The sequence below is a fragment of the Carcharodon carcharias genome, chromosome 12 (genome assembly GCF_017639515.1).
Source record: "Carcharodon carcharias isolate sCarCar2 chromosome 12, sCarCar2.pri, whole genome shotgun sequence".
NCBI lineage: Eukaryota > Metazoa > Chordata > Chondrichthyes > Lamniformes > Lamnidae > Carcharodon > Carcharodon carcharias.
Window position 1 is genome coordinate 61,816,815 of NC_054478.1, and position 19,720 is coordinate 61,836,534.

A 19,720-nucleotide genomic window follows, 5' to 3' on the forward strand; every position below is an offset into this window, starting at 1 on the left:
GAGTGCAACTCCCAATGAAGTGCCAAGGGAAACGAAAGGTCTCAGAGAGAGGACAACAGAAGACCTTAATGCAGGGACAACAAAAGACTCCAGATGGAGGGTGACAGAAATCCCCAAAGAGAGGGACCCAAAAGACCTGAAAGCGAAAAAGACAGATAGCAGTGCAGAGTGAGCAGATAGCTATGAATGAAGGAAAGCTATCTGAGGTAAATCAAAAGAAGCAAAACATGCAAAAAGTAAATGAAACTGTTCAAGAGGAAAATGTTTGCATCAGAGCTGAACTGGAAGATTTGAAGCACAAGATTCAAGCTGAATATATACCTTTGAAAACACATGATAAACTGAAGTCTTCAATGAACCAACCTGTTTGGGATCTGAACAAACAAATTTCAGAGACAACACAAAGGTGCCAGGAGGAGATAACGACCCTTAATTCCACAGTTGGCAAATAAAAGCAGGGGTTGGGAAAACTGAACCAGATATAGAACCAGACAAAAAAAAGCAAGCAGAAATGGCATGCAAAGAACTTGTGACCCTGGAAAACTTCTTGAAGAATCAATATTTAGCCATGGAAAAAAATGAGGAGCTCAATAGGATGTTGAATATTAATTAAGAAAAAGCTGCATTGGAACTATCAGCAGCAACAAAATGATGCACTGAAGCCCAAAGTGAGCTAGTGTTATGACCATAGCTACTGCTATCAGCTACCAACTCCTTTAAGCTCTCCACAGTAACTCTTAAAGTACCTCCCCCCTCCCCCCCACACACCTTTCATCTCAGGTTCCATTGTTTTCACACTTCATTGAAAATCAAATCCTTCCAAACATAAAGTCTTTCATGTTTCTATTTTGTCTCTGCTTTCGGGTCAATAAATGTAATATACTCTCTTCTGTTTGTCTATAGAACTCATGCAAGATGCAAACATGTTTCTTTACACCTCTGACTTCCCTTTGATATTCGAATGAACTCTCAACTTATCTAAAATTGCAAATGTTAGATCTAAATTATTTGCTTGTACCTCAAATCTAACACCTTTATCCTTTTATATTTCAAATCCCTCAGACCATCTGTCTTCTAGTAATTTTCCGCAGCTTAATTAAATCATTTACACACACACACACACACACACACACACACAGACACACAACTTTCTTCACAGAATAACACAATATTCCCCAAAAATATTTTTAAAAGTAACATCATTTGTCACACCTCCCTCTGAACCATCATAATTTCAAAAAGATCATTTCATTTTTCAACCCACTTCATATTACTTACTACATTTATCTATACAAACAAAACAATTATACCGTAGTGTACATGCATTAACCATCAAAATACACACAAGCCCTTTGCAAAAATAGAGTTCATTCTAGTCAATTCTCCATTTGCCAATATCCAAGTTCATTTGAATTTTAAAATCTTGACAACACATTTGCCATTAAATTTTCTCGTCCAGCCACATGTATAATTTGTAAATGGAATGGTCACAATAATAAACTCCACCTAAACTCTGGCGTTTTTGTTTTGACACTTCTACAGAACTTCAAAGGATTGTGGTCAGTATACATAACTGTCTCTTAAGAATTGTTTGCAACATACGTTTCAAAATGCTGCAAAGCTAACACCAAACTTAAGGTCTCTTTCCCTATAGTTGAATATTTCTTCTGTTGTACATTCAACTTCCGTGAGAAATATCCTACCGACTTCTCAATTCCCAGTTCATCATGTAGCAACACGGAACCAACACCCACATCACTGGCGTCAATAGCCAACCTAAACTGCTTTGAGTAATCAGCTGCTGATAGAACAGACGTAGTAGTTAGCACAGCTTTCAAGCTGTCAAATGCTTTCTGACAGTCCTGTGTCCATTGGAATTGTTTGTTCTTTTTTTAACAATCCCGTCAGTGGAGCAACCATGCTGCTGAAATTTGCCATGAATTTCCAATAAAATCCACTCATGCCTAGAAATCTACAAAACTTCTCATTTTGTTGTGAGCACTGGGAATTCCATAATAGCTTTTAATTTTGCATTTCATGGGGCCACTTGATAATGTCCAACAGTGTGGCCTAGATATGTAACTTACACTTACGCAAATACACTTTTAGCTAAATTTACAACCAAATTGGCTTCCTGCAGTTGATCAAACGGTTCCTTTAAATGTTGTAAATGTTCCTCCCACGTTTGACTGAATACTTCAAAGTCATCAATATAAGTAGCACAATTGCTCAGTCCCTCAATCAATTTGTTTATTAGTCTCTGATTTTTTTTATTCATTCACAGGATGTGGGCTTCTCTGGCTGTGCCAACATTTAATACCCTGACCTAGTTGCCCATGAGAAGGTGGTGGTGAGCTGCCTTCTTGAACCACTGCAGTCCATGTGGTGTAGGTACATCCACAATGCTGTTAGAAAGGGAGTTCCAGGATTTTGACCCAGCGACAGTGAAGGAACGACGACATATTTCCATGTCAGGATGGTGAGTGACTTGGAGGGGGACTTCCAGGTGGTGGTGTTCCCACTATCTGCTGCCCTTGTCCTTCTAGATGGTAGTGGTCATGGGTTTGGAAGGTTCTGTCCAAGGAGCCTTGGTGAACTCCTGCAGTGCATCTTGTAGATGGTACACACTGTTGCTACTGTGCGTCAGAGGGAGTGAATGTTTGTGGATGTGGTGCCAATCAAGCATGTTGCTTTGTCCTGGATGTTGTCAAGCTTCTTGAGCATTTTGGCAAGTGGGAAGTATTCCATCACACTCCGGACTTGTGCCTTGTAGATGGTGGACAGGTTTTGGGGAGTCAGGAGGTGAGTTACTCACCGCAGGATTCCTAGCCCCTTATCTGCCTTGTAGCCACAGTATTTATATGGCTAGTCCAGTTCAGATTCTGGGCAATGGTGACCCCCAGAATGTTGATAAAGGGAGATTCAGTGATGGTAATGCCATTGAACATCAAGGGGCAATGGCTGGATTCTCTTTTGTTAGAGATGGTCATTGCCTGGCACTTGTGTGGTGCTTGCCACTTGTCAGCCAAGCCTGGACATCGTCCAGGACTTGCTGCATTTGACATTGATGCTTCTGTATCTGAAGAGTTGTGAATGGTGCTGAATATTGTGCAATCATTAGCGAACATCACCACTTCTGACCTTATGACAGAAGGAAAGTCATTGATGAAGCAACTGAAGATGGTTGGTCCGAGGACATTAACCTGAGGAACTTCTGCATTGATGTCCTGAAGCTGGGATAACTGGCCTCCAACAACCACAACCATCTTCCTTTGTGCTAGATATGACTCCAACCAGTGGAAAGTTTCCCCCGAGTCCCATTGACTCCAGTTTTGCTAGGGCTCCTTGATGCCACACTCGGTCAAATACTGCCTTGATGTCAAGGGAAGACACTCTCACCTCACCTCTGGAGTTCAGCTCTTTTGTTAATGTTTGAACCAAGACTGTAATGAGGTCAGGAGCTGAGTGGCCCTGGTGGAACCCAAACTGGGTGTCAGTGAGCAGGTTATTGCTAAGCAAATGCTGCTTGATAGCACTGTTGATGAAATGTTGCTGGTGAATTTTTCATACCAAAGGGCATTATTTTGCATTGATATAGACCAGGCTTGTCCAAGCTTTTTGTGTGGGTGGGGGGTGGGGGGGTGGGGTGGGGGTGGGGTGGGGGGGCACATTTCAAAATTTTTCTCACTCAAGGCACCAATGAGCAAATTTTGGATGGATAAACTTTGGTACAACATTAAACATGAATTTCAAAATAAAACGGATATGAAAAGAAACAGATTGCTGAGCAAAAAAATAATGAGTAATAATAGGGTGTGTGTTTGTATGTGTGTCTGGTTCACTAAGTCTCAGGGTGCTCACTCACTCACTCTCAACCACTGTGAGAGTGGGTGAGAATGCATGATGATGTGTGTGGGTGAGGGTGAATGAGAACTCTGATACTGGAAGTAAGACAGGCTTATGGATACACTCTGCACCTGCACCCCCTCACACTCCCCCACACTCTCACTCTCATAACCTCCCACACTCTCACTCTCACCCCACCCCCGCCATGTGCTCACTCTCATCCCCCACCAGACTCTCTTACCCCCCCCACCACCCTCTCTCACATGCCCCCAGCACACTCTCTCACAACATCCCACACTATCTCACTCTCCCCTTCACACTCTCTCCCCTCATGCTCTTCCCCTTTCAGATTCACCCTCCTCCTTACACTCTTTCTCATCCGCATATTGTCTCTCAAACACCCCTCACAATCTCTCCGCCTCACACTCTCTCCTCCCTTCACACCCTCTCTTAATCCCATCTTGCACTCTCTCTCTCAAACCCCCTCGCACTATCTCTCAACCCCTCCTCCCACTCGCTCTCTACATCCCCCACACTCTCTCCCAGACAGTCTCCAATCTCTCACTTTCTCAGATGTCATTGTCACTGCGCCTGCTGCCTTGTGTTCCATTTCAGCCTGCCTGGGCCCCACTTATTTTGCCTGAGCCCCACTCCAGTTGCCTGGACTCCTGGGCCCTGATCTGGCTGTCACATACCCTGCTCCAGTAGACGCCTGGGCCCTGCTTCCCAGTACCTTCGCTCCCTTATCCACGATCTCTGGCACGTCCACTCCCTTGTCCACACTCCCCAGCACTTCCGTTCCCTAGCCCACACTCCTTGGCAGCTCTGCTCCCTGGCTTATGCTCCCTGGGCCCCAAGCTCACCACCACTCATGTTCGTTGATTCTCCAATCACAGATTGTTTCTGTCTCACAATTGCTGCTGATAGGCTCACTAGTGGAGAGAAACGGCCTGTGATTGGAGGAGCAGTGCCATGCAGAATCCTCCATTCAAGCTTATCTGTTTGACCATAATTTTGAAAACTAGCTCCAAGGGGCTTCGCATGCCAAATTCGGCCTGCAGGCCATATGTTGGACAAGACTGGTATAAATCATCCAGCGTCACAAAAGCTGATATCTCTTATGCTTTTTCTGATAGGGGTACTTGCCAATATCGTTGCAGCAAGTCAATTTTTGAGGTAAACCTTGACCATTCCACTTTCTCGATGCAATCTTCCATTCGTGGAATAGGATATGAACCCGCCTTTGTTACTGCGTTCACTTTTTGGTAATCAATACAGAGGCCTGCCTGAATGTCCTGGCTGCCATGCGTGGGCGGGCCCTGCTCGCCAACATGTAAGATGATGTGTAATGACATCAGGCATGTGTCCTGATGTTACCACACGTCATTCTGATCCCCAGTTCAGCGGGCGCGCAGTGGAGTCGGAACTGTCAAAGGCCTATTAAGGCCATTATTAAACTAATTGAGTTACTTGTCTGGGCTGCCCATCCAACCTTAAGATTGGTGGGCAGGTGAAGAGCCCAGGCGACTTTCGCATTTTTCATGGAATCTCATCCATGAGTAGGATGAGGTTTCATCAAAGGTTTATAAGTTTAATAAAAAATTTTATTAAAATTCATTGACATGTCCCAGCTCATGTGACACTGTCACATGAGGGGACATCTCTGAAATTTAAAAAAAAAAATTTTATTCAACTTTTCAAAATCAAAGTAATTGCCCTGAGGCAGCTCTGTGCCTCAGGGAGATCGCTGTGCTCTTTTGCACACATGTGCAGAAGATCACAGGCCCCGACTCTCCCTCCTCTACCCACCCGCACACGTAGTGCTGAGCGCTACTGGCCATGCGTTACGCTGGGTGGGCCTTAATTGGCCCGCCCCCATAAAATGGCAGTGCGCGGCTGATCCTGGGCGGCGATCAACTCCGTGCCCGCTGCTCCCTCCCAGCCCGCTCACCATAGGAAAAATTCTCCCCATGAAACTCGAACCCTGATCTGACTGTATTTCTTTTGGTAATCTATATTTTGCTAATAATTTGGTTAATGCCTCGACAATCACCTTGGCTGTAATTTTCCTTATTGCCTCTGGAAATCTCATGGACACATCCATGATTGTCAGTAAATACTGATTCCCACTTTTTGTCTCAGGGAGGGGTCCTATACAATCAATCAAGACCCTGTTAAAAGGTACTTCAAAAGCTGGAATTAGAATTAAAGGTGCAGGTTTAATTACTGCTTGAAGTTTTCCTATTGCCTGACAAGTGTGACATCTTTGATAGAATTTGACTACATCTTTATATAGTGCAGGCCAATTGAAATGTTTTTGTATCTTAGCCTGAGTTTTCCTAATTCCCAAATGTCCAGCCATTCATCAGCCACTCAAAATTTCATTCCGGTATCAGATGGTATCACTACTTGGCACACTTTTCATCTGCTGGAACATGAGACTGTCTCCATTTCCTCATTAACACATTGTTCTTAATGTAATAACATTCTGGAATGTATCCTGCTTCTGTTTCAGAATACACTGTCTGGTATATTTGCTTCAAGTCTAGATCCTGCTGCTGTAACTCCACTAACTTCAATGAACTAAATACCTCAACCTCATCCTCTCTAATCTTCTCCTGAGTAACCTTTTCAAAGATTGATCCAGCCAATGGAATGTCAGCATCCTCCCCTTGTCTTTTAGCTTCTTCCTGTTCCTGTTTAAACTTGTGCATTTCTGACCTCACCACCACAGAATCTGGAAACAATCCAGGATACTGTTTGTGTAAAACCTCTGTTGATTGTGACTCAACAGGCTTCTCTACTACAGCAGGCAGAATCAATATCTGTGATCCAGCTATATCATTCCCTAGAATAAATTGAGCCCCTGCAATGAACAATTTCTTTACTATCCCAATAATTACCTCACCTGTTTTCAAAGCACTTTTTAAATTTACCTTATACAATGAAATAGGTTTGACTCCATAATATCGCCGATTACTATTCTTTTTGCAATAACCCTTCTGGACAACAGATGGCAGTATCCCATAACATTAAGGACTAGCTAGCTCCCGTGTCCCTTAAAATTTTGATATCCTTTCCTGCTTTTCCCTGTAAACATGGATACACTCTCCCTTTGTATGTAAAATCTTTAACCATCTTTGTAACCTGCCCTTCAGAACTTCCTTGGGTAGGTTGCAAACACATTCCCTCTTCTCTAGCTACAACTGATTCTACCTGCTCCACCTGTACAAAAAACATTGGTTTACCTTGTGCCTGGATTTCAAAACCCACAGTGCTCTTACTTACAAAACTTTTCTGAGTTCTTATCATTGCAATCGGTCTCCTGCTTAACCTCCAACAACTTGCTCTTGTATGTCCAGCCTTATTACAATGGTAACATATCAGTTTCCTTCCTTCAACTCTACATTCCACTTTTCCATCTTTAATAGACTGGTGTCCTTCAGCTTGATCCTTATTAATAACATTTTTATCATCACTAGGTTTTCCATATCTCCAGTTTCCTTGCTGATTTCCATATGACCCTTTCCTACTTTCGACCGTGTGAAATATCATATGTATCAGCTCAAACAGCAGCTTCCCTGATCTTTTTGCTTTGTCTTTCATCTAAATATGTCTTGATGTTTGTTGGAATGCTATTTCTAAATTCTTCCATAATCATAACCTCTCACATTTTCAAAAGTCTTGTCTAATTTTAATTCCCTGAACTATTGATCCCAGATAATTTCTTTTTTTCTTGCAAATTCTACAGAAGTCTGATTAAGTGTCTTCCTTATAGTCCTAAACTTCAACTCATAAGCTTCAGGGTCAAGCTCATAAGCATTTAATATTGCCTTCTTTACTATCTCCTAATCTACAGACTGTTCCTCTGATAAGTTTGCAAACACATTCATTGCTGTACCTGACAAAACACCCTATAACATCATAGCCCAAGCATCCCTTGGCCAATTCAGCTCCATTGCTATCTTTTCAAATGAGCTGAAATATCTCTCAACTCCATCGTCTGTAAAGTTAGGCACTAATTGGAAGATTTTTAGTTCCTCAAATTCCTCAGGAATCAAAGTCAACATCTGAATCATTATCTTTCCTTTCTTCCTTTATTCTAAATTTCACTATAGACAATTCATACTGTCTGGCTTCTTTCTCTCTCTGAAGCTCTCTATATCTCTCCTCCTCTCTTTCCTCAGTTGATAACTTCTCTCTCTGAAGTTCAAGTACAAGCTTTTGCATTTCTATCTCTTGTAAACTTTTCTTTTCCTTTTCTTGCTTCTCTCTTTCTATTTGAAGCCTTTTCATTTCTATTTCTTTTAATCTGTCTTTTTCTTTTTCACGTTTTGTCATCTCTCTTTCTTTCTCCTTTCTTTCTAACTGGAGTTTTTTTCATTTCTCTTTCTTTTTTTTTCTTCCAATTCAAGCTTTTGCTTTTCTCGATCTCTCCAAATCAAGCTGTTTCCTTGCAACTGAAGTCTTACTACCTCCAGCGCTGACACACTAATTTCAGGCATCCCTCTCTCCAACTTTAAATGCTGGGTAATCATATCAGCCTTATCAAATTCCAGCTTTACCTCTACCTGCACTTCATCTGCTAACTCTCTCAGTCACACTTTCCACTCCCAGAAAGGTTGTAGCAATTGCCAAAGTCATTTTGCAGTCCAACCACTTTAAAACCCCTCATCACAGAACACCCAATTCAGTGCACTTCTCATGTTCATATCCATTGGATTCACAAACTCCAACCCAATCAAGGAAGTTTTATAATCCCAAAAAGAGCCCCCAAATTTGGTATGACCACAGCAGATGTTAATTGTTTCGCAAACCAAATCCCAGAGGGAAACTTGGCTTATGGGCCATACCCTTTTTATTTTATATTCTAAAAATGAAAAGAAAATGTACTGATCTCAGCAGCAAGAAGTCCAGTAACACTTTCGGGGTTTTAAGAATTAAAAGTAAAAGTTTTATTGACAATAATAAAAGAAACGATAAGCACACACGATTACAGTTGCACAGTTAAAATTAGCCTTACAAACATTCACCCAAAAGACTCCCTATTTGGTCAGGCCCACAAGTAAACACCTCCAGGCAACACTCCCTTATAGACGGTTAACTATTAAAATCCAGTAATATTAACAAAGGCAAACAGCTGTAACTTTAATAAAGGCATAACTACATGACCACTTAAACTCTCTCTCACCCTGCTATGGAAATCCAAAACTTCAGAACATGACTGCTTTTTGCAGCTCAATACTTTTCTGACTTGACTGGATCGCTGATTTAAACTGCATCATCTTCCAGCCTAAAGCTGTTTTCAGTAGATCTTCCTCATACAATCGATAGCCCATAGCTACAGCTACCAACTCCCCTAAGCTTTCCACAGCAACTCTAAAGTACCTTTTTTCCCCTTTCATATCAGGATCCATTCTTCCCCACCTCTTTGGAACTCAAATCCTTCCAAATATAAGATCTTTCATGTTTCTATTTTGTTTCTGCTTTCGGATCAGTAAAATGTAATATATCCTCACCTGCTTACTATGGAATTCCTGCAAGGTGCAAACATGTTTCTTGGCACCTCAAACTTCCCTTTGATATTCAAATGAACTCTCAACTTATCTAAAAATGCAAATGTTAGATCCAAACTATTCACTTGTACCTCAAACATAACACCTCAATCCTTTAATGTTTCAAACCCGCCCCCCCACCCCCCGCCACCCCCAGACAATCTGCCCTCTAGTAACTTTTCCCCGGCTTAATTAGCGCATGCATGCGCACACACACACACATGTACACACATCCTTTTTAACAGGATAACACAATATTCCCCAAAAATATTTTTAAAAATAGCATCCATTCTCACAGTTGGCAAAAGGTCAACAAGAAAATAAACAGTTGAACGAACACCTGATTGTCCTTCAAGATCAAATGCAAAATATATGTATAACCATTTAGCAACACGAAGGAATGAAGACAGTCTTAAACTTCAGATTGGAAGCGCAGCAGAGAAACTCAAGGAGACTCTGCTGAAATACAGGAAAACTCAAGATGAAGTGTACAAGCTTCACCAAGAAAAGGAAAATCTGTTGACAGGCCTTCAAACACTACAAGAATCCCTCCAGACAAAATTTATTCCTCTGGAAAATTACAAAGATAAGCAAAATAAATGTAACATCACTCTGAACAAACTGAAGAACCAGTTGGCATAGAAGACTTAGAAATGTTCTATATTGCAGGGGGAAGCCAAAAACTACAAGCAAAAGACCAAAGAGCTGAAGACACAGTTGAATGACAAACAGGAGACATTGAAAGGAAAAGCCATCGAACTTTCCAAACTGTGAGCGGATAATGAAGACATGAGTTGCATAAGTACAGAACTGAAACAGGTTAAGGCTACGTAGGAGACAGACCTGGCTAACAGTGAATCCAAAATGAAGGACAAGGACAAAGTTCAGTTGCAGACAGAAAAAGAAAAGACAGAATTGAGATTGGAAAATGTAAATCCAACACTGTTGCGCAAGGCAGTAGAAGAAAAAGCTGAGCTGAATGAAAAGAGCCATAAGCTTGCAAAAGGATTTGAAAATAAAACAACAAACAAACGTTTGGCTAAAATTGTAAAACAAGTGGAAATGAAGGTTCCATTCCTGAAATATATAGGTCCAGCAAGACCATGGACACCACAGAAAAGGAAAATTCAAATCCACTCTAGAAATTAACGGAGTGTACATTCCCTTTGGAAGGAGCAGGATGAATCCACAATATCTGAAAAAAGCAGGTGGGTTGTTCATAAAAAGAAACTCAACTTGAAAGTGCACTAAAAGCGAATCAATTGGAGATAGCAAGTACCAGAAACATAGAGTACTACTACCATTCCTCCAAACGTGACATACCGAGATGTCAGAGACTTGAGATGGGGAACAGGGGTAGCAAGGAAAGATAGTATTACAAATAGTTATACTTCATTGGAAGGGAACATTTTCTTTGGAGAAGAAAGGGCGATGTTATATGATGTGCCTGCATGTCATTATAATGTAAAGGTACTCGGCAGAGCATGGTTTAATGTGGGGCTAGAGAATAGCACCGCCCACAATATGATGCATTAAGTGACATGGTAATAGACTGAGAGAGCAGTCTAGAAAGAACACAAAGAATACCCTGGAAGCAGCTTGCATGGAGGTAACAGCTCCATGAGTGACCATACCTTGGATCTGTAAATAGTTAACGGTTAGCAATAAATAGTTCATGTTTAAATATGTAACTCTCAAGATCTCATCATTGAAACCTCTAAAGGATCCATAGTACAATAGTTGCATAAAGGGTTAAGATTGCAGAAATTTAGACGTAGAGTCATGCCATGTGCTACAAGGGCAGCAACATGCAGCATAAAGCAGCTACATTCAGTAAGAGTAATGGTCAGCTGTGGTCTGAATTTGACTCTACTCCATTTCAGACATGATGCGATGTTGACCCACAGCATTGACCAAATCTGTTTGCAATCACTTCATCCTGTGTGAGTAATGGGGGTGTGGAGCATTTAGCAGTCTGAGAGGTTGGTGGTGTGCTGAGTAGGAGGTATCCTGTGAAGCTGTACTTACTTAGTTTGACCACCAGTGTGATGTCATTAAACTTCTTAAGTCACTTCTGCAAGGTCCTCAGGGCCAGACTTTGGGCTTTGATCTCCCAGGCCATCTGCACCAACTCCCTTCAGAGAGCTGTTCTTGAGGGCCTCCTGGCTCTCTGCAGAAAAATAATGCCTCCGTGACTAAGGCCTCCAGTGCTTCATTTGTGAACTGCAGTGCACTGTCTACTTACCGTAGTGCTCCATTTCCATTCTGTCCATTTGCAAGAAGTGACAGTTAGCAGCAACATCCTCCAATTCAGTGCAGCTTCCATTTGAGGGGAACAGACTTCCTTTAAGTTCTGGAGGCTAACTCCAACATGTGCTAGTCTCACACACTGTTAGACCCCTTTTTCTGCCTGCTTCCAGCCAGCAGTGCATATTGCCCTGGGCTGCCTGCAGAAGTCATGGAAATGAGGAGGCAGCACAAAATTTGTGCGTTACTTGCCTCAACGGGAAAGGATGTGGGCAGATGTCAAATCAAGACTCTCACAGGAAAATGGCCTTCCCTAATTTTTAGCCATGAGTTTTGAATATTTATGAGGTCTTTGTCTGCCTGTGGTTCACATTTAACACATAGAAATCCTCATTGGTTCAAATGGGAATGCCTACAGAAAGTAAATGGATCCAATATGTGTATGCCTGATGGGTTTGGAGAAGCTATCATTTTGAAAAAAAATGTGTGAAACATTTTGAGGAGTTAAGTTGCAAGAGATGCAATCAGGCAACTCACGAGGCAAGTTAGTCACTATGTTAGGCATGAGAAAAGAGGTTAGTCAGGTGTGACAAGGAATGAGAGTTGTTAGTCAGGGAATTATAGAAGGGATAAGAAGAGGAGTTAGTCAGGGAAAGAGATAAAAGAGTTTAATCAGGGCAAGCTGCAAGGAGGATCTAGTGAATCAGATGTAAATAAACAGAATTTACAGATTATACTTCTACTACATAGTTATATCTACTTTGAAATCAAACTTTCCAGATCTGGCCATATGGTAGGCTTGTGAACAAAGTTGAAGTTCTTGGGATAAAAGGGACAGTGGTAGCACAGATACAAAGTTGACTGGGTGACAGAAAACAGGTGAAATATGGTGAACAGACTGGAGCCAGTACTGGAACCATTGCTTTACCTAATATGTGTTGTTATGACCCAGCAGTTGGTAAAGCTGAGCTATTTAAAAACCCCAGAGGGAAACGTTAAACAACTGTCATAACCTATATTTTTAAGTGGTATGTTTGAGATGCAACTCTAAATTCAGGAATCAAACCACCAGTTCTCAAGAAGTTTTATATAAAAATACATGAGATATTTATTGATTTACACAAGTTAAGTATATACACATGGCTACAAATTACTACTATCATAACTTTTAAAAAATTCCCAAACTAATCTCCGCTAAGGCAACTGCAACCAATAGACTTAACCAGACTCCAAGCAAAGCATTTCACCTTACAAATTCAAAATGAGGTTCCTCTCACTTTGGTTCCTGTGGAAACAGTTGTAGGCTTACAGCTGCTTTGATATTACATTGCCTCTGCCCTACACACACGAAAACTGCTATCAGCTATACCTAACACAGCTCATAGAATGTAAATTCTCATTGTATCACCAGCCCCTTTGAACTACACCTCTTCTAACAATAAAAACCCCTCTCATAGTACCAATTTTATTAGTAATATAAGCATATTGCTTGGTCGCTGCTAGCTAGGTGCCAGATGTCACCCCACTTCTTGAATATTGTATTCAAAAATTACAAATGCATTTTACCTCTCTTACATCTCAAGACTAATACACAAAGTACCCAGACTAGCTGGCTTTAATCTAATTAAACCACACCCATAGACTGAAGTTCTATTTTCAAAGAAAAATATTTTCTAATAATTTATACATTAATAGCTTCATGACAGTGTTTAGGTATGTAGGGCACAATTTCAAAACTTGCAGATGATGCAAATTTTGGAAGTAATTTGAACCATGCAGAGGATAGTGATAGTCTTCAAGAGGACATAACAGGTTGGTGGAATGGGAAGACAGATGGCAGGTTAAATTTAATGCAGTGAAGTGATACATTTTGGTAGGAAGAGCAAGAAGAGGCAATATAAAGCAAGGAGTGCAATTCCAAAGTGGGTGCAAGAACAGTGAAGGGTATATGTGCAAAAATTGTTGCAGGTGGTGTTGTATAAATGGTTAATAGCTATTATGCTAACAGTTAATATACATATTCAGTGATGTCAGATCATGTGAGACCAGAGATCAGAGGGAGATGGTTCTGGAAGAAGCTTTGTGCTTATCTATCCTTGCATATAATTAATAAATGTTTGAAAGTTCCTAGAGGCCTTGTTTCCAGCAGTCCATGTTAAACACACGCTGGAACTGTTTGCAACAATATTCATGGTGGCAGCGATAAACTTACCAAATAGCACAGGTCCCCAGTGAAACGAACGGTGGCAGAAAAATGAAAGCCATTGAATACAAGGCAGCCAAGGAATGACAGCAACTGAGAATAAGACAGAAAAGTGTCCACCGAGTTCTAGACAGTTGACCAAAAGTAACAGACAATCATGGAGAAAGTCCTTCTGAACACTTTGACCACGTGGAAGAGCCCGGCCAAGCCACATTTGGCAGTGCAGATGCCATTTTAATAAAACAGAGTGTTAAAGAGGTCACAGCAACTTATAAAGAGTTTACCAAGGCCTTTGATTCGTATTTCAGTCTTCAGAAGAACATTATTAAAGACTGGCCAAGGTTTAACAGGTGCACTCAGGGGGCAGAATTTTTCACTGAGTGGGTGGGCGCTTGCCCGACCTGCTTGAGCATAAAATAACGTGTGATGATGTTGGGCGAAAAGTCCTGATATCATCGTGAACTCAGGGGATATTTCGGTTGGCGGGCACGGCTCTGGCACCTGTGCACATTTGCGTGCAGGTGCTGGAGCTACACTCGCCATTAATTAAGAAGCCAGTTAAGGTCATTAAAAACACAATTGATGCCGATTTTTCATTCTCTGTGTGATTTTCTGCTCATTGCACAGGCAAAACAGGCAGGCGGTCAGCCAACAATTTCAACAACCTTATCCACGGGTGGGATAAAAAGAGTCAGCAGCATTGCCAGTGTGAGTAGCGAGGAGCTTGATAGATAGTTTGCTGCTGGTGACTTAGTGACAGATGGCAGTTTCATCTCTGTTCAGGGTTTCATTGTTAGCATTTCCAGGCTTCATATCAGGACTCATTGGTGACTCCAACAGCCCTGGAGAATTCAGACCAGATATGAGACAGCCTTCTGTTACCCTGGTGATGGTGATTGTGGTCTCCACTGGTGGCACTTCCGCTGAGGAGGAAGAGAGGGGCAGAAGAGAGAAGAGGCCAGGTGTCCCAATGCAGCTTCCAGGGGAGCGACCTGTGAGAGGAGTGGTGCAGGCACAGGGCCAGCAGGCAGTCCAAGGTGTTGCGAGTCACAGAAGACACCACTATCCTGCTGCCAGGGTTTACAGGCAGCGATGCACCTACCTCAATATGTCTGAGGTGCAATGTCAAAGGAGGCTCCGCCTCTCAAGGGACACAGTGACTTCCATCTGTCAGATGATTGGGCCTGAGATCACCTCCGACTGCATGGGTGGGCACCCCATGCCAGTGGCTCTGAAGGTCACAGTGGCCCTCAGCTTCTATGCATCCGGCACTTTCCAGAGGTCAGTGGGGGATCAGTGTGTAGTCTCCCAATCAGATGTCCATAGTTGTGTTAAAACTGGTGACAGAAGCTCTGTACAGGTGACTATTGACTTTCATTCATTTCTGTATGGATGATGCCTGCCAGGATGAGCAAGTCAGAGGCTTTGCAGCAATTGCTGGCTTCCCCCGCATCCAGGATGCTATAGACTGCACACATGTGGCCATCAAGGCGTCAGCAGGTGAGCCCGGTGCCTTCATCAACAGGAAGGGCTTCCACTCCATGAGCATGCAGATAGTGTGTGATCACAGGATGCAGATTCTACAAGTCTATGCAAGATACCCAGGCAGCTCCCATGACGCGTACGTGCTCAGACACTCCCAGATGCCGAGGCTCTTCAGTGCTCCAGCCCAGCTGGATGGATGGCTGCTGGGTGATAAGGGCTACAAGTTGAAAAGGGGGCTTATGATGCCTCTCCACCACCCAAGAACAGAGGCAGAGCAGCATTATAATAGGAGCCATGCCTCCACAAGGGCAGTGATAGAGAGAACCATAGGTCTTTTGAAGATTTGCTTCTCATACCTGGACCATTCAGGGGGAGTACTACAATACCCTCAGAGTGGGTGTCACTGATAATAGTTGCATGCTGCACTCTCCACAATCTGGCTCTGGAAAGGGAGGACTCACTGGAGGAAGAGGATCTTGACACAGCTCCATAGGCCACAGATAATGAATGCAGTAGTGATTCAGAAGTGGAGCATGGTGAGGAGAATGCTGAGGGCATGGAGTCAGACCTCTGTAATCTCCAGGGAGGCAGGGACACCAGGATACCTTAATCCAATGGTCCTTCAGCTAGGCTGCCAAATATCCACTTCCACCTCATGCCAGGGTTGCCGCCTACATCCCAAATGTCTGCAATGACCCTTTTCTTTGTCCCCAAATCCACTCAGTACCCATGCAATAAAGTTTCAAGCCACCTACGTCCAGCGTTACATACTGGCATACCCTGCACCACATTAAATAAAAAGGTGAAGCATACTCAACCATTACGGCAAAAGAAAATTTATCTCATGTTAACAGTCAAAACAAATTAACAGAACTTTCCCTAGTCTTCATCCCCAGACCAATAAACGTAAACAAACCATTACACAACAGAAGATTACCCGTGACCAGACCCCTTGTGCTCCTGGTGCCTTAAACTTACATTTGCAAGTGCTACTTCTTGGTGCTCCCCCTTCACTGGCAGCGACATTGGAGACAGCCTGCTGACTGTGCTGTTCTGTTGGACTTGTTGAACATGGCATGGCAGACGTCCTTTGGCCAGTGGAGCCTGTGCTGGCCCCACCTGGGAGGGAGCAGCCAGTTCCACGGCTTGCATCTTCCCAGTTGCCACAGCCTCATCAGATGCTATGGTCATTGGCAGAGGGGCGGAAGAGCTGCTGCCATCATCCAGAGCGCCCTGACAGGAGCCCGCAGAGATGACAACCAGCTTGTGCACCAACATGAGGTCGCTCTGGACCTCCCTGCACACCATTGATAAACGAGCACCTAGCTGGTATACTGGGTGCCCCATCCATCTCCTACACGGACAATAAGCACCTGAAATCATTGACTGTGTGAGGGCTTGCAGGTCCACGTGCAACCCCAGGAACCCCTGATTCTGTCTCTGGAGCTGTCACTTCACGAGAGTCATCACTCAGTCAATGGAGGAGGCAGTGTGCTCGGTTATGAGGGTCAACACAATGCTGATGCTCCACATGGACTCCTCCATAATGGAGACCATGGCACGCATACCCTCATGTATCTCCGCCAGATCATTTCTCACATCTTGCTGGACATCCAACATCTGCTGCCTAATGGATGACTCCAGAGGCCCATCATCTGCCTTTGACTCAGTATCGCCCTGGTCTCCAGCAGTTCTCCAACTGCCCGTGCCGTGGGCACTCTCTGCATCTGCCTGCACCTCTAGCGAGCGTGAAGTGCGCTAACCACTGTGCACTGACATTTTAGCTGATCTAATGACAATGATATGCTGGTATCGGTGCTGGTGCCTGGTTCAGAGAGCAGGTGTGATGCAGGTGCATCTGGAGCCTGGCGGTCCTCTGGCGTCAGGGGTGGGTCTTCGGGGTCCTGCAATTGGCTGCATGGTGGCAAATTTAAGGGAGAACAATGACATGTCATTAATTTAAGTCACCACACTGTCACTGTGCATGCCAGGCATCCTGGTGAGACAATGGAGATCTGTATTAAGGTGTCATCGCCTTTCAATGATCAATGCGGAATCCAGTTTTGAGGCTCCCATCAATGATGAGACTACACAAGAATGTTAGTAACATCTGAAACTTTCACTCCCTTGCACTGCTCACTTACCTTTGTCTGACACCACGAGCCTCTCCAGCTCCAAGGCTTCCAGCTCGTATTTGGTTAGGATTAAGAGGTTAGCGGGGCCTCCACCAGTCCGCGACCTTTCACTGTTTTTATGGGCCATCTTCTCCTGCAAGGACAGAGGAGCATTGATTAGTCCACTCTCTACCTGCAGCATCATTGCAGCATGACCAACCCCACCTGAGGAGCACCTTGCAGAGCACATCTGAGTTGTGGCCCTCAAGCCGCCATGCAATCAGGGCTCACCCCTTTGGCCAGCTCCGGTGTCATTGACAGTTGGCACTCAGACTCTAACACCCCCAAGCTCCACAGGGGGAAGACACTTCAATACACTGATGAATGCCCACATGTTTCTCACCCTTCCTGAGCACAGCAGGTCATTAAACCTCTTGTGGCACTAGATCCAGGTGCGCTGCACAACTTCATGGCTGCTGACCAACACTGCCACCTGCTCCCAAGCTCTTTTTGTAAGGTGCGGTGGCCTCTTCCTTGCTCCCCTGGGGACAAGGGTGTCCCTCCTGCCAGCCACCTCCCCCAAGAGGACCATGAGGCACTCATTGGCTGAGTGCCCACCTGACCTGCCCTCCCGCCTGGTGTCTGCAGCTGCACTTGAATCCATAATTTATAATCTCCTGTTGACAACACCAAAGGTGTCTTCATCCCTGGCAGCCTTCCAGGGACTGACTGTGCTGGTTTTAAACCGGCCACCGGGTCGCCATTGAACCCAGCAGCCGACAGACCTCCTTCCCCTGCCTGCCCTTTCCCAAACATTGGGGAGCCGACGATCACACTTGGCATGCCTTAGTTGGCCCACCAGCATGAAATTGCGGTCGAGGGCCGATCGCAGACGGCGGCACCTTTCCCGCCAATCACACCCACCGCCAATCTCAAATTTCTGACCCTGGAATTTTAATTCAGGTGATAGAGCACCTTTGTGGAGTCAGGCCACTGGCTCAATCCAGTTTGTGAGCAATAGAGGTACCAGCGCATCCACTCTGAAGCAGATGTAGAATGAAGAGGGTGAAATTGCTGCCATTATCCATTGCTCTCGTGGTGGTGCAAGAAAACCCCAGTGGCATTAAATCTGTCCTGCCATAACTGCAGAGAACCATTTCTGCAGGAGACGGGGCCATTGTAAAGCGGTATCCCACACCAGAAAGCTTTCAACTCCAGGTCAAAAATTTACTGAGAGACCAGCCCAGTTAACCAGCGTCCAGGAGATGGAAGATACTGATGAAACATGAAGTACTCTTCTTGGGTGAGGTTGCAACTTCCAAGGGGAATTTTTGGGAGTGCAGATATCATGGTCAATGGCCACAAAATGCATTTTAAATTATACACAGGAGCAAGGGTGTCAATTCTTTCTGATACAGTACAGTGGCTCCAACCATCTACCATTCAACTATGATCCAGAATGCATTCCACTGAAGCTGCAAGGTCAGATGACTGTTAAACTTCGATGTGATGGAAGGGAACTTACCAACATGCTGTATCTCATTCATAAGCAAGATTGCACTTTATTAAGCAGAAAACCCTGTATAGCATTGCAGCTCCTTTATTCACCTGCATGAGAAATCTAATGGAGTTTTCTCATGCCACAATGGGAGCATTGGATAATGGCAACGACCACTCCCTCTTCGTTCTAGGGCTGCTTTTTAGTGGATGCGCTAGTATCTCTATTGCTCACAAACTGGGTTAAGTCGTTGGTCTGACTCCACAAAGAAACCCAAGTCAAACCAGAATGGTCCAAGCCAGTCTTCCTAGAAAAAGTTCCACAGGTGCAGCCACAGCAGGGAATTCTAGAAAATGCACACTTCTTTGAAGAAAGGGTGGATAATGAAAATGGAGGCTGCCAGAATACCACTAAGGAAGCTGACCAGGGTAACAATCTGCCTGACTATTCTGGTGAGGATACCAGTGACATAGAGCAACCTGATGCAGGAAGTGACTTGACTGAAGACAAATCAGAAACAGAAGCTACCAGAATGCCCAGTGAAAATAATCTGATTTAGGAAAACTGATCTCAGAACTGAAGAAGTACTTGCTAAAGTACCACCCACTGATCTCACATACATTTCAGGTGTACAAGGAAAAGAAGCAATAGAACAACCACCTGAATGGGTAGAACACTGCCTAGCAACAGAGGCTGAGGTGAAATCCAGCTTGACTGCTCCTGAGGTTTCAAGGCCTAATGAAAGGAAAAAACACATTGGTGTGAGGGCAGA